The 17,909-nt window shown below is 36.6% G+C and overlaps 1 long non-coding RNA gene across 1 annotated transcript; it reads left to right on the forward strand.

The window, feature by feature from the left end:
* The first annotated feature begins 10,219 nt into the window (after window positions 1–10,219).
* On the forward strand, window positions 10,220–17,236 carry LOC111767734 (uncharacterized). Its single transcript, XR_002799536.2, has 2 exons — window positions 10,220–10,326; window positions 16,811–17,236. It is a non-coding gene; the product is annotated as an uncharacterized lncRNA (long non-coding RNA).
* Window positions 17,237–17,909: the final 673 nt, after the last annotated feature.

Here is a 17,909-nt window from a genome sequence, read left to right on the forward strand (position 1 = left end):
GTTCTTTGAGGCAACCACCACAACCCAACTGTCAGCCATGACCTCTGACTCCTCCATCTCCCACAGTAGTTTGTACCCCAAAGCACTACAGCACGACTATTGCCCATGGCAATAGATGGTGGAGGGAGCTGGTGGGGAGAGAAGGAGACATATTACCATAGTACCTTCAGAGAAGCAACAATCAGACCCATCGCTAACTTCTCAACAGAAACAATGGCAACCAAAACCAAGGGAAAAACGTTTTTAAAATGCCAAAAAAGTTTTTAAACACCCAAAATAGAATTCTATACCCAGCAAAACTATCCTTTAAAAAAATGTAGGTGAAATAAAGATTTCACCTTAACAAATGCTGAGAGAATCTGTTGCTGGTAAACCTGAACTATAAGAAGTATTAAAGGAATTTTTCACACTAAAGAATAATGACCCCCAACTGGAAGTGTCAAACTTCAAGAAGAAATGAAGAGCACCAGAAAGGAGTGACTTTGTCCTGCTTCTGCTCAAATAAATTCTCACTCCAATGGGATCGTTTGGTGTAACATATAAGTTCATATTAAATGAAATATGGACGAGAAGGGGCCAGCTAGAATTTTAGAACTTAACATGGAATAGACACTGTCAGTGTAATTTTAATGTAAATAAAGTTTAAAAAAATGGAAGTTGGGCTCTGGGAGTCAGGGGTTATGAGTCAGGGGTTATGGCTGATGAGTGGTATAGGTTCACGCCTGAGATGTGAACCCGTGAACCTGGGCCACTGAAGCCAAGTGCACCAAACTTAACCACTACACCACAGGGCTGCCGCCAAATCTGCATATTTTTTTACTGACCTTTCGCCCATTGAGTAAAAACTCTGTTCTGCTATGTCTGAGCTGCTATGCAACCCCTCTATTGAATTCTTAATTTTAGTTATAATGTGTTCTGTTCCAGAATTTTCATTTGACTCCTCCCCTTCCATACTCTAAATAGATTCCAAGGCTATCGTGAAATTCTTTATCTTTCCTTTATTTTCCTGAACATTTTAATCAGATTATTTAGAGCCCCTATCTGATAACTCCAGTAACTGAATCACTCTGAGTCCTCCTGGGTTTTGGTATTTGGTCTTAGTAAGCATGCCTCATAATTTCTTATTGAGTGTCAGGCAGTGTGGAAGAAAAATTGTAGAGGCTCTGGACGATATTGGCTTTCTCCAAAGAGGGTTAAGTTTTCTTATTATAGTAGGCAGATATAATACCAGTGGATCACCTGCCTTACAATTAGGCTTGGTTTTAGGCTTTTAAATTCCTTTTTTTTTTTTTGCAGTTTCACCCTTATTCCTAGGTTACAGTCCTTACTAGACCTTTCATCTAAAAGCCTAGGCTATTTACCAAGACCCCTCCACCTTGTAGGGATTGAACTCTAATCCCAATCTCCCCAACACTGTGCAGCTGGTAAAATCTCTGTTCAACTCTTTAGGTGCTGCTGTTCTGCTTAGTTTCTTAAAGTCTCTCCCTGGGGCCAGCTGGGTGGCACAGCAGTTAAGTTCACACGTTCTGCTTCGACGGCCTGGGGTTTGCCAGTTCAGATCCTGGGTACTGACATGGCACCGCTTGGCAAGCCATGCTGTGGTAGGCATCCCACATATAAAGTAGAAGAAGATGGGCACGGATGTTAACTCAGGGCCAATCTTCCTCAGCAAAAAGAGCAGGATTGGCAGCAGATGTTAGCTCAGGGCTAATCTTCCTCAAAAAAATAATAATAATAATAAATATAAATAAATAAATAAATAAAGTTTCTCCCTGTGCATGTGCATCTTAAGAATAGACTGATGATTTGAGGGGAATTTGTAGACAGATTTTGGTGCTCATATCTCTGTAGTTTCCTCCTCTCTAGAGTTTTCTCCCCCAAATCCCAGCTGCTTTTATTCCCAAACGCCTATCTTTGTTCCTGGCATCCTGAGATTGCTGCTATCTGTTTAGCTGTGTCACCACTTGTGCCAATTGCAAAATGCTCTGGGATGTTGGAGGGGTGGGGGAGCTGAGGTGAACATGGATCTTGCCCTTAGTGCTTTCATGTTGTTAAGGATTGAAGCTAAAGTCCTGCCTTTATTGGTTGTTCTCTAGTATCTTCTAGCAGTTGTTAAGTATATGCATTTGCCGTGTGTGTGAATGGTTGTTAGTTATGTTAAATTATTGTTAAATATATAGTTATTTATTTATAGTTGTTATATACGTGATATATGTAATATAGTTATTATATATATATTTGTCCTGTTTTTATAATTGTTTTCAGTTGGAGGTCTAATCTAACATAAGCTGCTTCATTATGACCAGAATATTTGCATCTTCCATTCTTCTTCCTTGATTTTCATAGCTCATCCACAGCCCATGAATCCACATCCCTACGGTTTACCTCCTAAACTTTAAAATCTTCAGTATCCTCATCCTGCCATTTTTGACTCCTATATCTCAAAGTTTTTGATTTCTATATTCTAACTTCTATTTCCATGTCCTAAGACTTTTGATATCCAATTTCGTTTGTGATTACACATCCCAACCTTTCTGACTCCCACATCCCAATTGCCAGTGTTGATTTCTGACCTCCCTATTGCATCTGCCACACCATACCCCGTTATTTTATCTGCCTATTGCCTTTGCCTGACTTCTAGATTCCAACTGCATTTTAAAGCTATTATTTTAAAGTAGCATATCTATTACCTCTGATTTTAGGTCATTAGGGGAGAAACAATTACTTGAGATTTCATCATTAGGCTTTATTTTCCCCACTCCAGAATATCCTTGGCACAAATATAGGGTTATGATAAGAACAGTAGCTGACCATTCTGTGTATTTACCAGGTAATTCTGGAAATGAGAAGCCAATTATTTTATTCCTTTAAATTTGAATGACCACTTAAGATTTCTGTTTTCAATTAACTCTCTCTTCTGTGATTTTCTGTCAACAAAATATCCATGCAACTCCATATCTCTTTTGTCAATTAATAAAATTAAGATAGAATTGTGTCATTACAACTGTTAAAATTAGCACAGACGATGCTCCAGGACGTCAAATAATTCATTTCTATCACAAAACTCAATTAAGGGAGGGACATTTACAGCCCTTAGGAATTGCAGAATTATCTTCCTTTGTGTCAACTAGCGTTCTATAAAATACAGATAGATCTTTGATCTTTGTATCTTTTCAGGAGATTCAATTAGCATTTGTAATTATGGTACCTTAGGAAATGCACCTAACATCTTTGAGTTTTGATTTGTTGTTTCTAAGCTCAGGATAGCAGTAAGTCTGTAGTTCAAAAATCACTTACTAGCTGGCAAACTTGGTGAAGTTACTTAACCTCTCCAAGCCTTCATTTCCTCATCTATAGAATGGAGACGAATAGTACCTATCTCATAGGTTGCTGCAATGATTAAATGAGTTAGTATATATGAAGTACTTAGTGCCTGACAATAATAAGTGCTACATACATACTAATTGTTGTTATCAAATAAGTTCAAATAATTCTCTGAATATCATATTTTAAATTATATTTTTAATGGCATGGGATAATAATTTTAATCAAACAGTGAATTATTCTAGACTTTTCTGGTTTGTTAATTTACAGTCAAGCTGGATATATCTTCATTGTCTCTCCTACCCCACCCAGCTCCTCTATCCTGGAGAATTTTGAGAGGCTGTGACATTACCTACACTAACAGCATTTCTATTTCATGTTTCCGTAAATTGTGGGACTGGAACTTTAAAATATTCAAATAAAATTCTCATTTTATCAATACTTGAAATCTAAAACCTATGATCAATCATTTACTTTAGCAGCATATAAACAAGATATAGGAAACCTTAGTACACATTTCCCTTAATTTATTCTATAATTGTAATTTTATTAAATACATTTGGTAAGATTGCTTGATATCTTGGTAAATTTTGGGGATCCAGTAGAGGGCAGGCAGGTGAGAGAAATTAGGAGGAGAATGCTTCCAAAAAGTTCAAATTTACTGAAAACCCCTCCAAAACACAACAGTTGCAGAAAATATTTACCTGTGTATATTTCTTTCATGTTGGTTGATTTCAACTATATTTTTGTTTTGTCAAGTAATTAATCTTCAACTCCACTTATTTAAACATCCAGTGTGAAACCAGACTAACAAAAAAACATTCCTTCTCCACTGGTGATGTGGATATGAATTATTTCACAGTCTAGATTATTTCATTTATACTAAAAACTATACATACTTTTTCTTTGAATTATTTCACACTTTTAACATACTAGCAATAGTAAAGGTATACTGCCAAGGATTTAATAATGCCATTATTTTGAAAAATAAAAATTAAGTAATATTTCTCATTCCATACATTGCCTTATATTACTTGCATATTAGTTCCTCCATATAAATAGTTTAAGGCATTGATTATGTAAGCAAGATAATAATATTATGTTAATATGTATCCTTAAAGTTATTACTAAGAAGGATCATGATAAAATGTCACCTGACATGCAATGCTATTGGATAAATAAAGCAGTATAACCTTTCTGAAAAGCAATTTTGCAATATATATCAAGAACCTTGAAAATGTTCATCATCTTTGTCCAACTTCTAGAAAGTGATTCTAAGAAAATAACCTAAATTGCAAAAAAAAAGTTTTATATGTGAAGATATTTATGACAGCATGATTTATAATAGGGAAAAGCTGAAAAGGTTAGGTAAATTATGGTAGAGCACATGGCAGAATCCTATACAGTCATTGGGAATTATATTTATGCAGAGTTTTGTAAAACATGGAAAATGATATAAGATTTAGTATAAAAGGGAAAATGGAACAATATAACGTTTCAATCAAATGAAAAAAAGCTTAGAGAAAAATGAATTGAACAGCACACAAACAAATGTTAGCAGTGCTATCTTATGAATGGTAGAACTAACAGGTGATTTTTTTCTTCTTCTTAATATTTCTGTATTTTCAAGATTTTCTAAAATGTACATTACTCATTTTTACAATGAGAGAAAAACTTATGGTGTACCAAAAAGTCAGACCTAAATAGCTTACTGTTAATGTTCATTAAAGTGCTCATTAAAGAAGTAGTTATTGGAGAAGAGCTGATGGGAGGTATGTACATGTGGGGGAAAGGCCAATTAGAAGCTGAAGTTGACCAGACAGGCGCTATTGCCACAAATCTCTTTTGGATTAAGGCAAAGCGTGTGTGTGTGTGTGTGTGTGTGTAATTTTTTAAAATAATATAGCCTTCAACTGAAATGGAGTATAAAATGTGGAAACTCTAGGGGAATAGGGCAGAAAAAAAGAACTATCAGCAGTCATAGCACATTTAACGTACATAGCTATTTCCCAGAAATAGCCATGTCCCCATTTCAAGCGCCTTCTTCTAAAAGATTTCTATAAAATACGTTTAAGCCTTTCCAATGAGAGTAATACTGTTTAATTATTTTTAGAGTAAAATTAATTTGGACAAAAATATAAAACTACTCACATACTAATATTACTTTGAGCAGGCAAAAGCTATACCACTTCTTTGAACCTAAGTCCTTTCCTTAAGGGTCAACATTTTCCTTTTGCTAAGAGTTATGTCTTAAATTTACCATGAGGGTACCCAGCTGACCAGGCAAGTCTCTTATTATAAGGAAAAATGGAAGAGCCGAAGAATAGCTCAAGGAAAACCAAGTCGTCAACCTTCTCTCTGCTTTCTTCTTCTCCCTGCCATGTCCCCTATCCCAACACGCAGTCACACATTCATGCCATCCCCAAGATTAGCTTATGTCACACTGTGCAGCTTAGGGGGAGATCTATCAGTACTGATGCCAATATTAAGTCCTTTTCAATTGTAGCAACTTGTTTTTAAAGAGTATTTCTATCATTGTCTCCGGATTATAGAAGAAATCCATGATTTTTATATAAAATTTAATAGTACAGAATTGTGTAAAATCAAAACTAAAAGTTGCCAAGAATGGCAGCCCCTCAAAAATAACCTGTCATAATATAGCACCAGGCCTCTGTCTCTGCACATACATATGTGGGCAAAAATTTTTCTATTTTGTACAAATGAGATCATGCTATAATACTGTTTTGTACCTTGCTTTTTTCTGCTTAACAATGTATTTTAGACATCTTTCAATGTCAGTATTATAGATCTACCTCATTACTTTTTACGAATGCCGTGATATTTCACTGTAGGTATACACAATGATTTATTTATCAGTCCTCTACTGAGAGAAATTTAGGTTTGTGTGATCTTTCTCCCTATTGTAAATAAAGCATAGAGTAGCCATTTTGAGTGAACTATTAGTATTCTCTATAACTAGGAGAGATAGAAAAGACAAAATCTTGCCCTCAGGGTTTATACAAAAACTGCTTCTAAAAAAGCTTTCCCAGGTTGACTTATAGCTTATTGTTGACCATATAGTTTATTGTTCAGCCAGGACAGTTTTGAGAGTGAAAAGGGGAGCTATTAATGCATACTCTGGGCTAGTCGTAAAGCCATCTAGTAGGGTGGAGCAAGGTCCATACCGGCTGTGGCAAGAGAGGGTTGGGGGAGCTACTGTGAGCCAAGCAGAGTAAAGCGGACTTCTGTGTAGGAGTGCTGGCTAACAAGGGTATCAGAACCTGAATGGAGTGAAGAGAGTGTCCGTGCATGAGAGTGGTCTTTCTTGGGGTGTCAGACAGAGACTAAGCAGAGGAGGAGAGCGTTCATGAAGAATTTTGACCTGTTGTGGGGTTTTGGGACCCAATGGGTGTGAGGAGGGTATCCGTGCATTGAGGGCAGGGAAGGGGGCACAGTGCAGGATTTTGGACCTGAACAGCCCTGAGAAAGGCATCCATTCAAGGGGAGGGGAGGGGCTAGGTAGGTGTGGGGAGTCAGAGCCTGAGCAAGGTGAGGAGGGTGTTCACCCTGAGGAATGACAGAATGGTGCCCTGATAAGGGGTGTCAGAGCCCAGGTAAGGGAAGAGGATGTCTGTGCAGGGGAGGGGAGTTGGCAATGGAGCTGGGAAACTGGTTACATACTGGGGAATGGATGAAATAAATAAATATATTAAGAAAATGGAAGTCAGATTTCTCACTTTGGGAGAAGGGAGTCACAAATATTTAAAGAGAGAAAAATAGAATGAACTCTCGAGTGTTGGACTAGAATTAGAAGTAGGAGTGAAAATTCATGGTTTTCAATATATAGAGATAGGTACAGAAATAAATTTAGGTATATGTGTGTGTACCCACATATATGCCCTACTGAGAATGTCTGAAATCAGTAACACCTCAATAGCAATGAGCACACCTAATATCCAGAATTTGGGTTCTAAGTACTGTTTTTCACTGTCAGAAACCAGGATTCCTTGGAGAAATGGCTGATTCCAAGTTGGAGCGTGTAAGTATAAGATAAGTCTGAAATATCTAGGGTGGCAGAAAGTAAGGAAATCCTCAAAGAATGAAAGAGGCATGTCAAAAGGACACAGGGGCCAGCTTGAAGGGGCTCCCACTTGCCAAATCTAGGAAAATTTAGGCATCAAAATAAATAATGATAGTAATAGATTACTTTGAATAAAATAAGAAACTTTAATGACATACTAATATTTGTCCATACTAATGTAACTAAATAAATTAATTGAAAGTTTTATGGAGAATGAAATATACACAGTCTCACAATAGTTCCTCACAAAATACTAATTAATTACAAAGCAAAAAAGAGTATCTTTTTAGCACGGAAGTCTGTCATCCACCACCTTAAGTGAGTAATTAATATAGATAACAGTAATGGGACAAATCTGAATCGTGTGACATTTGACAGAATGCAATAAAGGAGAACATAGCACCATCTCTGAGACAGTCTTGCAAAAGATACATATCCTGAATCAATCATGAGGAAACATCAGACAAACTCAAACTGAGAGACATGCATTCTACAAAATAACTGGCCTTGTAATCTTCACAAGTGCCAAGGTGGTGAAAGTCAAGTAAAGAGGAACAGTATCTGACTAAGAAAATTAAAGAGACGTGATAATTAAATGCAATGCATGATTCTGAACTAGATTGTTTTGCAAAAAAGGATATTTTTGGGATACTTGGCAACACTTGAATGAAATCTGAGGATTAGAAGGCAGTAATGTATCAATGCTAATTTCCTGATTTCATGGTTTTATTTCAGTTATGTAACAGAATGCCCTGGTTTGTAGGAAATGCACACTGATATATTTGGAGATAAAATAATTGCGCTTCTTACAATCGATGTGTCTTTTAGATTTGAAGAAATTCAGTCAATGGCAATTTTTATTACCCTTGAAACTACGTCAGTTAAATAGTTGCCTATTCTGTCCACACAGACAATAATCTGCAAAATATTCCAAGACCCCTAGGAGTGGTTCCTTGTAATGGCAGAACTCATTTTGAGAAACTATAACCTCTGAAAGGCTGTCTTTACCTCGAAGGGCTAAAGCAGAGTCCTTAGGCTCATTAGGAACAGACTTGGATTGCCATTTTACATGGGAAAATAATGAAGATATATTCTAGGCACACTCCAGTAACACTTGCCATTAATTCACTAATAGGATCTCTTTGGATGGTAATCTGAGAAGTCAAAATATTGCCTCAGGAATCCTGGAGAATCTGTGTGAATAATGGATCTACAACCAAAGTTTAGAGTGTTAATAGGAGACTATGGCTCAGTAAAGCATTGGTCACCTTGCCTAAGAACAGAAGTCACGTGACGATGGCGCTATAAACAACACTGAACTACTCTTTGGGCCGACATATCAAGGGCCACTTCATATAGTAATACTAAAAACCTTCTCTGGAGAGACCCACTTACAAAGTGATCGGAGTATCCATCTGGCCAGTGATTTCTATTTTTAGATGTTTTACCAGAACCAGAATATTTGAAACTAGAAAAGAACATATGGCATTTCCAAAGGCCCAGATCATTTGCATATGGGCTCTGCCAGAGGCACTTCACAAAGGAGCCAATATGGGCCTGGCACCTTCAGCAAGGGCCCAGCATTGGCCATTTTATAAATGAACCCTTTGCATGTTCCTAGCACTGGACGTTTCATACACAGACCCTCTTGGACTACCTCACCTGCAAACAGCCTGGTGATGACGATTTTCAGGAGACACCAGAGTTTTGAAAGTGGACCAGGCCAAGGCATATCTTAAATGAGCTATCCTATTCCAGCTTTCCATCCTTGTCTTTCCACTGCTCTACATCCCTCCCCAAAACATACTTGGACAATCTTCTTAAAAACTGGGTGATGTATGCCATGTTAGAACTATGTCTTCTGCAGTGTCAGTTGTAGATGGATTAACCTTAGCCATTTCTCAAACTGGTTAACCGGCTCCTGATCTTTTGCTAATCCTTGTCTGTAGGTGAGTTTTTTTTACAAAAAGTTTCCAGTTGCAAATGATTTTATTGATTCTTAGAATTTTGTTATACTATCTCTCTGTGAAATAGAGGGTTAAATTCATTTAAAATTTTAATCTTCTTTAGTGCATAAATAACACATTCAGCTTCTTTTACTTCCTCCATAATGCCTATCACAAAGTTGAGCACAGGGAAATGCTTATGGTATCATTTGATTATTCTTGTCAATTGAAGTGATATTTGGTCATCATCTGAATAAGAAGGCTCTTAAGCTGGGGGAATACTACTAGAAAACTAGATCCTAATTTGTCTAGAAAGAGTGATTATAATTAAAATTTTGACAGGACATTCAGCTTTCTAAAACTGCTATTGTAATTATACAAGTAAATACAGGTGGTATTTTATGTGATGTCTATATTCTCGTATAAATTTGTTTCTTTTCTCAAAGTCACTGGATTCATATTCTTCCTCTCCTCCAATGGAGACTCCATAGTCTGTATTATTCTTTGTGATTCTATTCCACACGGATTTGATATGAAATGAAGAACCTATACAGGCAAGAAATTAGAGTTTACATAAGTGAAAAATACAATGTATTTAATAACTGTTGGCCTGACAGTAGACCTCTCAGTTCTATACCAACCCATACCCCACTGTCTCCTTACCCCTTGTTATGGACTGTTTGTGTCTCCCCCAAACTTCGTATGTTGAAGTCTAACCCACAATGTAACTGTATTTGGAGATAGGGCCTGTGAGGAGGTGATAAAGGTTAAATGAGGTCATAAGGGTAGGGCCCTAATACAATAGGGCATGTGCCATTAAAAGAAAAACAAAAAAGAGAGACACCAACGCTCTCTCTCTCCCTGCCAGGTGAAGACACAGTGAGAAGAGGGCCATCTACAAACCAGGAGGAGAGCCCTAATCCAGAAACTGAACTGTGCCAGAACTCGATCTTGGACTTTCCAGTTTCCAGAACTGTGAGAAAACCAATTTCTATTGTTTAAGCCACACAGTCTGTGGCGTTTTATTATAGCAGCCCGAGCAGGCTAAGACACCCCTGTTGCACCCTTTCTCCCCAGTACACATGCCCCTCCATGTGTACTGCTACTTATCAAGCCCCAGAATTCAACTAGACCCATGCTTGGATTACTTTATTTTATTACTAGGTCTCGCAAAGCATTCTAATAAAATATGCCCCAGAAATAATAATATTTCTTATTTTTATTTAATATACAAAGAACCTAAGACCTAAGAAATTTGTGTTCTTAAGTAGTCAAGTTTTACTCTGCCTTTTCAGCTTTAGAATCTATTAAGGACCTTATTCATCTTATAGTTGAAAGTTTGTATCCTTTTACCAACCTGTCCCTATACCGCCACCCTGCAAGCCCCTGGCAACCACTTTTCTACTCTGTTTCTGTGAGTTTGACTTTTTTTTTTTTTTTAAGATTCTTTATATAAACAATAACATGCAGTATTTGCCTTTCTCTGTCTCTCTTGTATCACTTGGTGTAATGCCCTCAAAAGCCATCCCTGTTGTTGAAAATGATAAGATTTCCTTCTTTCTTTTGGTTGAATAATACTCCACTAGATATATCACATCTTCTTTATCTATTCATCCCTAAATGGACACTTCAGTTGTTTCCATATCTTGGCTATTGTGCATAATGCTGCAATGAACATATGAACACGGGAGTGCAGATCTCTCTTCAATATCCTGTTTTCATTTCCTTTGGATATATGTCCAGAAGTTGGATTGCTGGATTGTATAGTAGTTCTATTTTCAATTTTTTGAGGAATCTCCATACTGTTTTCCATAGTGGCTGCACCAATTTACATTCCCACAACACTGTATAAGGGTTCCATTTTCTCCACATCCTCGCCAGCATTTATCTCTTGTCTTTTTTTTTCTTTTTTTAAGCTAACCTGAGCTAACATCTGTTGCCAATCTTCTTTTTTTCTTCTTCTGCTTCTTCTCCCCAAAGCCCCCCAGTACATAGTTGTATATTCTAGTTGTGAGTGCCTCTGGTTGTGCTATGTGGGATGCCGCCTCAGCGTGGCTTGATGAGCGGTACCATGTCCGTGCCCAGGATCCAAACCAGTGAAACCGTTGGCCGCTGCCAAAGCAGAGCGTGCAAACTTAACCACTCGGCCATGGGGCCAGCCCCTCTTGTCTTTTAGATAACAGCCATTCTAACAGGTGTGAGGTGATCTTATTGTGGTTTTGGTTTGCATTTGACTGATGATTAGTGATGTTGAGCACTTTTTCATGTACCTGTTGGCCATCTGTGTGTCTTCTTTGGAAAAATATCTATTCAATTCCTCTGTTCATTTTTTAATTGGATTGTTTGGGGTTTTTTGCTATTGAGTATGTATGAGTTCTTTATATATTTTGGATATTAACCCCTTATCAGATATATGGTTTGTAAATATTTTCTCCCAACTCATAGGTTGCCTTTTCATTTTGTTTCCTTTGCTGTGCAGAAGTTTTCAGTTTGACGTAGTCCTACATCTTTACTTCTGCTTTTGGTGTCAAATCCAAAAAATCACTGCCAAGACCAATACCAAGGAATTTACCTCCTACATTTTCTTGTAGGAGTTTTACAGTTTCAGGTCCTAAATTTAAGTCTTTAATCCATTTTGAGTTGATTTTTGTGTGTGGTGTAAGATAGTGATCCAGCTTCATTCTTTTGCATGTGGCTGTCCAGTTTTCCCCAAATCATTTATTGAAGAGACTATCCTTTCCCCTTTGTATACTCTCGATTTCTTTGTAGAAAATTAACTGAGCATAAATGTATGGGTTTATTTCTGCATTCTGTATTATGTTCTATTGATTTATGTGTCTGTTTTTATGCCAGTATCAGACTGTTTTGATTATTATAGCTGTTTTTTTTCTCCCCAAAGCCCCAGCACATAGTTGTATATCCTAGTTGCAAGTCATTCTAATTCTTCTATATGGGATGCCGCCCCAGCATGGCTTAATGAGTGGTGTGTAAGTCTGCACTCAGGATCCAAACCAGTGAACCCTGGGCTGCCAAAGCAGAGCATATAAACTTAACCACTTAGCCACAGGGCTGGCCCCTGATTACTATAGTTCTGTAATATAGTTTGAAATCAAGAAGTGTGATACCTCCAGCTTTGTTCTTCTTTCTCGAGATTACTTTGGCCATTTGGGATCTTTTGTGGTTCCACACACATTTTAAGATTGTTTTTTCTATTTCTATGAGAAATGCCATTGGAATTTTGATAAGCATGCATTGACTCTGTGGACTGCTTTGGGTAGTATGGACATTTTAGCAATATTAATTCTTCCAATCCATGAACATGGAATATCTTCCCATTTATTTGTGTTTTCTCTAATTTCTTTCATCAATATTTAATAGTTTTTAGTGTACAGATCTTTCACCTTTTTGGCTAAATTTATTCCCAAGTATTTTATTCTATTTGATGCTATTGTAAATGGGATTGCTTTCTTAACTTATTCTGATGGTTTGTTATTAGTGTATAGAAATACAACTGATTTTTGTATATTGATTTTGAATCCTGCAACTATTGAGTTCATTTGTCAGTTCTAATAGTTTTTTGGTAGAGTCTTTAGGGTTTTCTGTAAATAACATCATTTCATCTGCTCATAGAGACAGTTTTACGTCTTCCTTTCCAATTCAGATACCTTTTATTTCCCTTTCTTGACTAATTGCTCTGGCTAAGACTTCCAGTACTATGTTGAATAAGCATAGACTCAAGTGGGCATCCTTGTCTTGTTCCTATCTTAGAGGAAAAGCTTTCAGCTTTTCACTGTTGAGTATGATGTTAGCTGTAGGCTTGTCATACATGGGCTTTATTATGTTGAGGTACACTCCTTCTGTACCTGGTTTGTTGATTTTTTTTTTTTAAGATTTTATTGTTTTCCTTTTTCTCCCCAAAGCCCCCCGGTGCACAGTTGTATATTCTTCGTTGTGGGTCCTTCTAGTTGTGGCACGTGGGACACTGCCTCAGCATGGTTTGATGAGCAGTGCCATGTCCGTGCCCAGGATTCAAACCAACAAAACACTGGGCCGCCTGCAGCGGAGCGCGTGAACTTAACCACTCCGCCACGGGGCCAGCCCCCTGTTGATATTTTTTATCATGAAAGTATGTTGAATTTTGTCAAATGCTTTTCCTGTGTCTATTGAGGTGATCATATGATTTTTATCCTTCATTTTGTTAATGTGGTGTATCATATTGATTGATTTGCATATATCGAATTATCCTTGCAACCCTGGAATAAATCCCACTTGATTATACTATATGATCCTTTTAATATATTGTTGAATTCAGTTTGCTAATAGTTTGTTGAGGATTTTTGCATGTCTATTCATCAGGGATATTGGCCTGTAATTTTCTTTTCTTGTAGAATCCTTGTCTGGCTTTGGTATTAGCATAGTACCAGCCTCATAAAATGAGTTTGGAAGTATTCCCTCCTCTTGTTTTTTTTGGAAGAGTTTGAGAAGGATTGGCAATAGGTCTTCTTTAAATGTTTGTTGGAATTCACTGGTGGAGTCATTTGGTCTTGGACTTTTCTTCTCTGGGATGTTTTTGATTTCTAATTCCATCTCCTTACTAGTGATTGGTCTGTTCAGATTTTCGATTTCTGCATGATTCAGTCTTGGTAGGTTGTTTATTTCTAGGAATTTATCCTTTCCTTCTAGGTTATCTAATTTGTTGGCATATAGTTTTCATAGTAGTTTCTTATGATAGTTTGTATTTCTATGCTATCAGTTGTAATGTCTCCTCTTTCATTTCTGATTTTATTTATTTGAGTCTTCTCTCTCTTTTTTCTTGTTAGTTTAGCTAAAAGTTTTCCATTTTCTTTATCTTTTCAAAAAATCAACTATTAGTTTCATTGATATTTTCTTTACTCTTTTTAGTCTCTTAATTTATTGCTGCTCTTGTCTTTGTTATTCCTTCCTTCTACTAACTTTGGGCTTCATTCGCTTCTCTTTTTCTATTTCCTTAAAATGTCAGGTTAGGTTTATTTGAGATCTTTCTTATTTTCTTAATGTAGGCATTTATCATTATAAACTTCCCTCTCAGAAGTGCTTTTGCTGCATCCCATAAGTTTTGGTATATTGTATTTCTGTTTTCATTTGTCTCAAGATATTTATTTATTTATTGACTTATTCTTTGACCCATTGGCTGTTCAGGAATGTTATCTAATTTCCACATATTTGTGAATTTTCCAGTTTTCTTCTTGAAATTGATATCTAGTTTCATAGCATTGTGGTCAGAAAAGTTGCTTGATATGATTTCAATCTTCTCAAATGTATTAAGAATTGTTTTGTGGCCTAATATATGATATATCCTGGAGAATGTTCCATGTGTTCTTGAGAAGAATGTGTAATCTGCTGCTGTTGGATGCAATGTTCTGTATATGTCTGTTGGGTCCATCTGGTCTAACATGTAGTTTAACTTAATTGTTTCCTTATTGATTTTCTGTCTGGATAATCTATCAATTGTTGAAAGTGGGGAATGTACGTCCCCTATTATTATTGCATTGCTATCTATTTCTTCCAAGAAAAATTCTTTACAGAAGAATTCTAGTCCATAAACATGAAAGGAATGCTAGAATTAGAACATCACTATTTTGTAATCCCTAATAAAGAATTGATTCAGGCAATAATCAACACTTCATTAAAGTTATTAGTTGAAAGGTCATAGGGAAGTTTATCATGGTTGGATCAGGCTTTCGCCTCCTGAAACAACTGACCAATATTAGCATTACTGAAAATGGGACAGGCAGACCTGTCGTGCCTTCTACTGTGATGCAATAGGAAGGCCACAGCACCCCCACGAAGGGCTCTTGCCCAAAACGCTGAACCCGAATCTAAATAAGTCTCCAAAGCAAACATCCACTTATAGGAATATATGGGGGAACAGAAAAACAAGTTAATTGACCACCCCCACCCCTAAGGATGCCCACAGACAAATCCAGAATGTGGAATATTTTATATAAAGAAATCACCTAGTTTCTGCAATAAGCCAATGACATAAACAATAAAGATAGGAGAGGGCACTTTTCTAGATTAAAGACACTTGAGAAACCTAGTAACCCACTATAATGTGTAGACTGTGTTTGGAGCCAAATTCTAAAGAGCTGTAAAAGGACAATTTTTAGACAACTGGGGAAATGTGATTGTGGACTGGTTTGTAGGTAGGTGATGCCAAGGAAATATTGTTAACCTTTTAAAGCATGATACAGGCATTTTGATTATGAAAGAAAGTGTCATGTATTCTATAGATGAACACTGAGGTGTGGAGGGTGAAATAACATGAAAGCTGGGGATTGCTTTAAGATATTTTGGCAAAGAAAAAAGCAAAATAAAGAAGGGATGGATGAGTCAATGTGGCAAAAATATTGGTAATTATTGAATCTGGGTGATGTGTATATAGAGCTTTATTATACTAGCCTCTCTACTTTTGAGGATGCTTGAAAATTCTTATAATAAAAATAAATAACCCTTCATGGCTTCCTGTGAAAAATCCCAACTCTGTGCTCTGAGTTTAGAGTCCTCTTATCTAGCTAAATTCCACTTTTCCAAATTTACTTATTGCTACTCCCACTCATGCCCTCTACACAGTTATGGTGAATGGTTTGCATAGCACGATTGGCCTTGCTGCTTTGCTTACACTATTTCCTCCACTTACATGCCCTCTCCACCTATTCTGAGAAGAATGTCCCAGAGATGTGATTTAAAAAAAGCCTGATGATAACTACTATTTATTGAGTGCCTACTCTGGGCAAGGCAATGTGCTGGGTGATTGACATATATTCATTATTAAGCAATCCTGAGATATTCCTGAGAAGGTGAGACAACAGGATCAAAGAGGTGAAGTAATTTGCTCATGATCTTTTTCATTCTGAAACATATTATGCTATTTATTTATTTATTCAACTATACTAGTGGTTGTCAAACTTTAGAGTGAATTGGGGTCATCTGGAACAATTATTTTAAAATGCAGATTCATGAGGCACACCCCGTTTTTCCTGATCCTTTTTGGCTACAGTTGGGTCCTACTTTGGACATTTCACTAGGGTGTCAAGATGATCCTGTGATTTGTGGACTTTGAGCCAAACTTTGAGAAGCACTGCACTACCCCTTTCATCCTTTTTCTCTATGACCATAAGCAGACCTCTAAGTCAGGTTGATGAGATCATATATATGAAATGATTTTGTAAATCTTCTAACATCTTGAAAATGTAAGGTATTATTATATTGCCAGACATGATTACAATGGAAACATTTTAATATTTAAAACTTGCATTATAAGATGCAATCTGGAAGAAAGAATTTATTAATGTCATCAACTAATACATTGACTCCCTGTGTATATTGTGCACATGACATAATTCACATACCTGCATTGAAATGTGCCTCTATCATCACTGTGAAAGAACATTTTGTTTGCCTTTTTCTTCCATTCCAGATGTGGTATTGGATAGGCTGAAACTTCGCAACCAAAAGTGACATCATTTCAAATGAAGTTCTCTGGCTTTTGAGGAGGCAAAGAAATAACAGGAGCTACATGAAAAAAACAATATAGTGAGAAATTTGTGTCAAAAAATGGCTCTAGTCTCTAAAGAAATATTTTTGAAAATAATTTGTGCATGTGTAAGTTCAATTGACACAAATAATTGAAGACTTTTTTTTTACTACTCACATAGTTAGTAGACTTTTAGTCAAGATTGCTACAAAAGTATGTGTGGTCTTTAAGCAGCATGAAAAGGGGAATCCCAGTGACAAAGAAACCTTGCATTATAAACTTATTCAGAGATGCCTGTCATTTAATTGAATATGGACTATTTAGGATGGGAAAAATTTTTGTTAGCATTTCTAAAATACTTGGTGAAAATGAAACCTGTGTACATGTTGTCTAAGTTGGGTGGGGTAGGTTGAGGAGGGGAAAAATAGGAAAATAATGGGGAAAAAAGGAACCACATATCTGATAAGGGGCTTGTATCTAGACTATATAAAGGACTATTACAATTCAATAATAAAAAGACAAATAACCCAATTAAAAATGCATGAAGGATCTGAGTAGACATTCCTCCAAAGAAGGTATACAAATGGCCAATAAGCACACAAAAAGATGCTCAGCATCAGGAGCCACTGGGAAAGACAAATCAAAACCACAATGAGATACCATTTCACACACACTAGAATGGCTGTCATAAAAACAAACAAACAAACAGACAGACAGTAACAAGTTTCGGCAATGATATGGAGAAACTGGAACCCTAATACTCTGCTGGTAGGGATATAAAATGTTGCAGATGCTTTGGAAAACAGTCTGGAAGTTCCTCAAATTGTTAAACAAAGAGTTCCCATATGATGCAGCAACTCCACCCATAGGCATATACCCAAAAGAAATGAAAACATGTCTACACAAAAACTTGTACACAAATGTTCATAGTAGCATTATTCCCAATTACCAAAAAGTGGAAACAACCCAAATATCCATTAACTGAAGAATGATAAATAAAATGTGGTATATACATATACCACATATTATTCAGCAATAAAAA

This window comes from Equus caballus, chromosome 14, assembly GCF_041296265.1.
Source record: "Equus caballus isolate H_3958 breed thoroughbred chromosome 14, TB-T2T, whole genome shotgun sequence".
NCBI classification, from domain to species: Eukaryota; Metazoa; Chordata; class Mammalia; order Perissodactyla; family Equidae; genus Equus; species Equus caballus.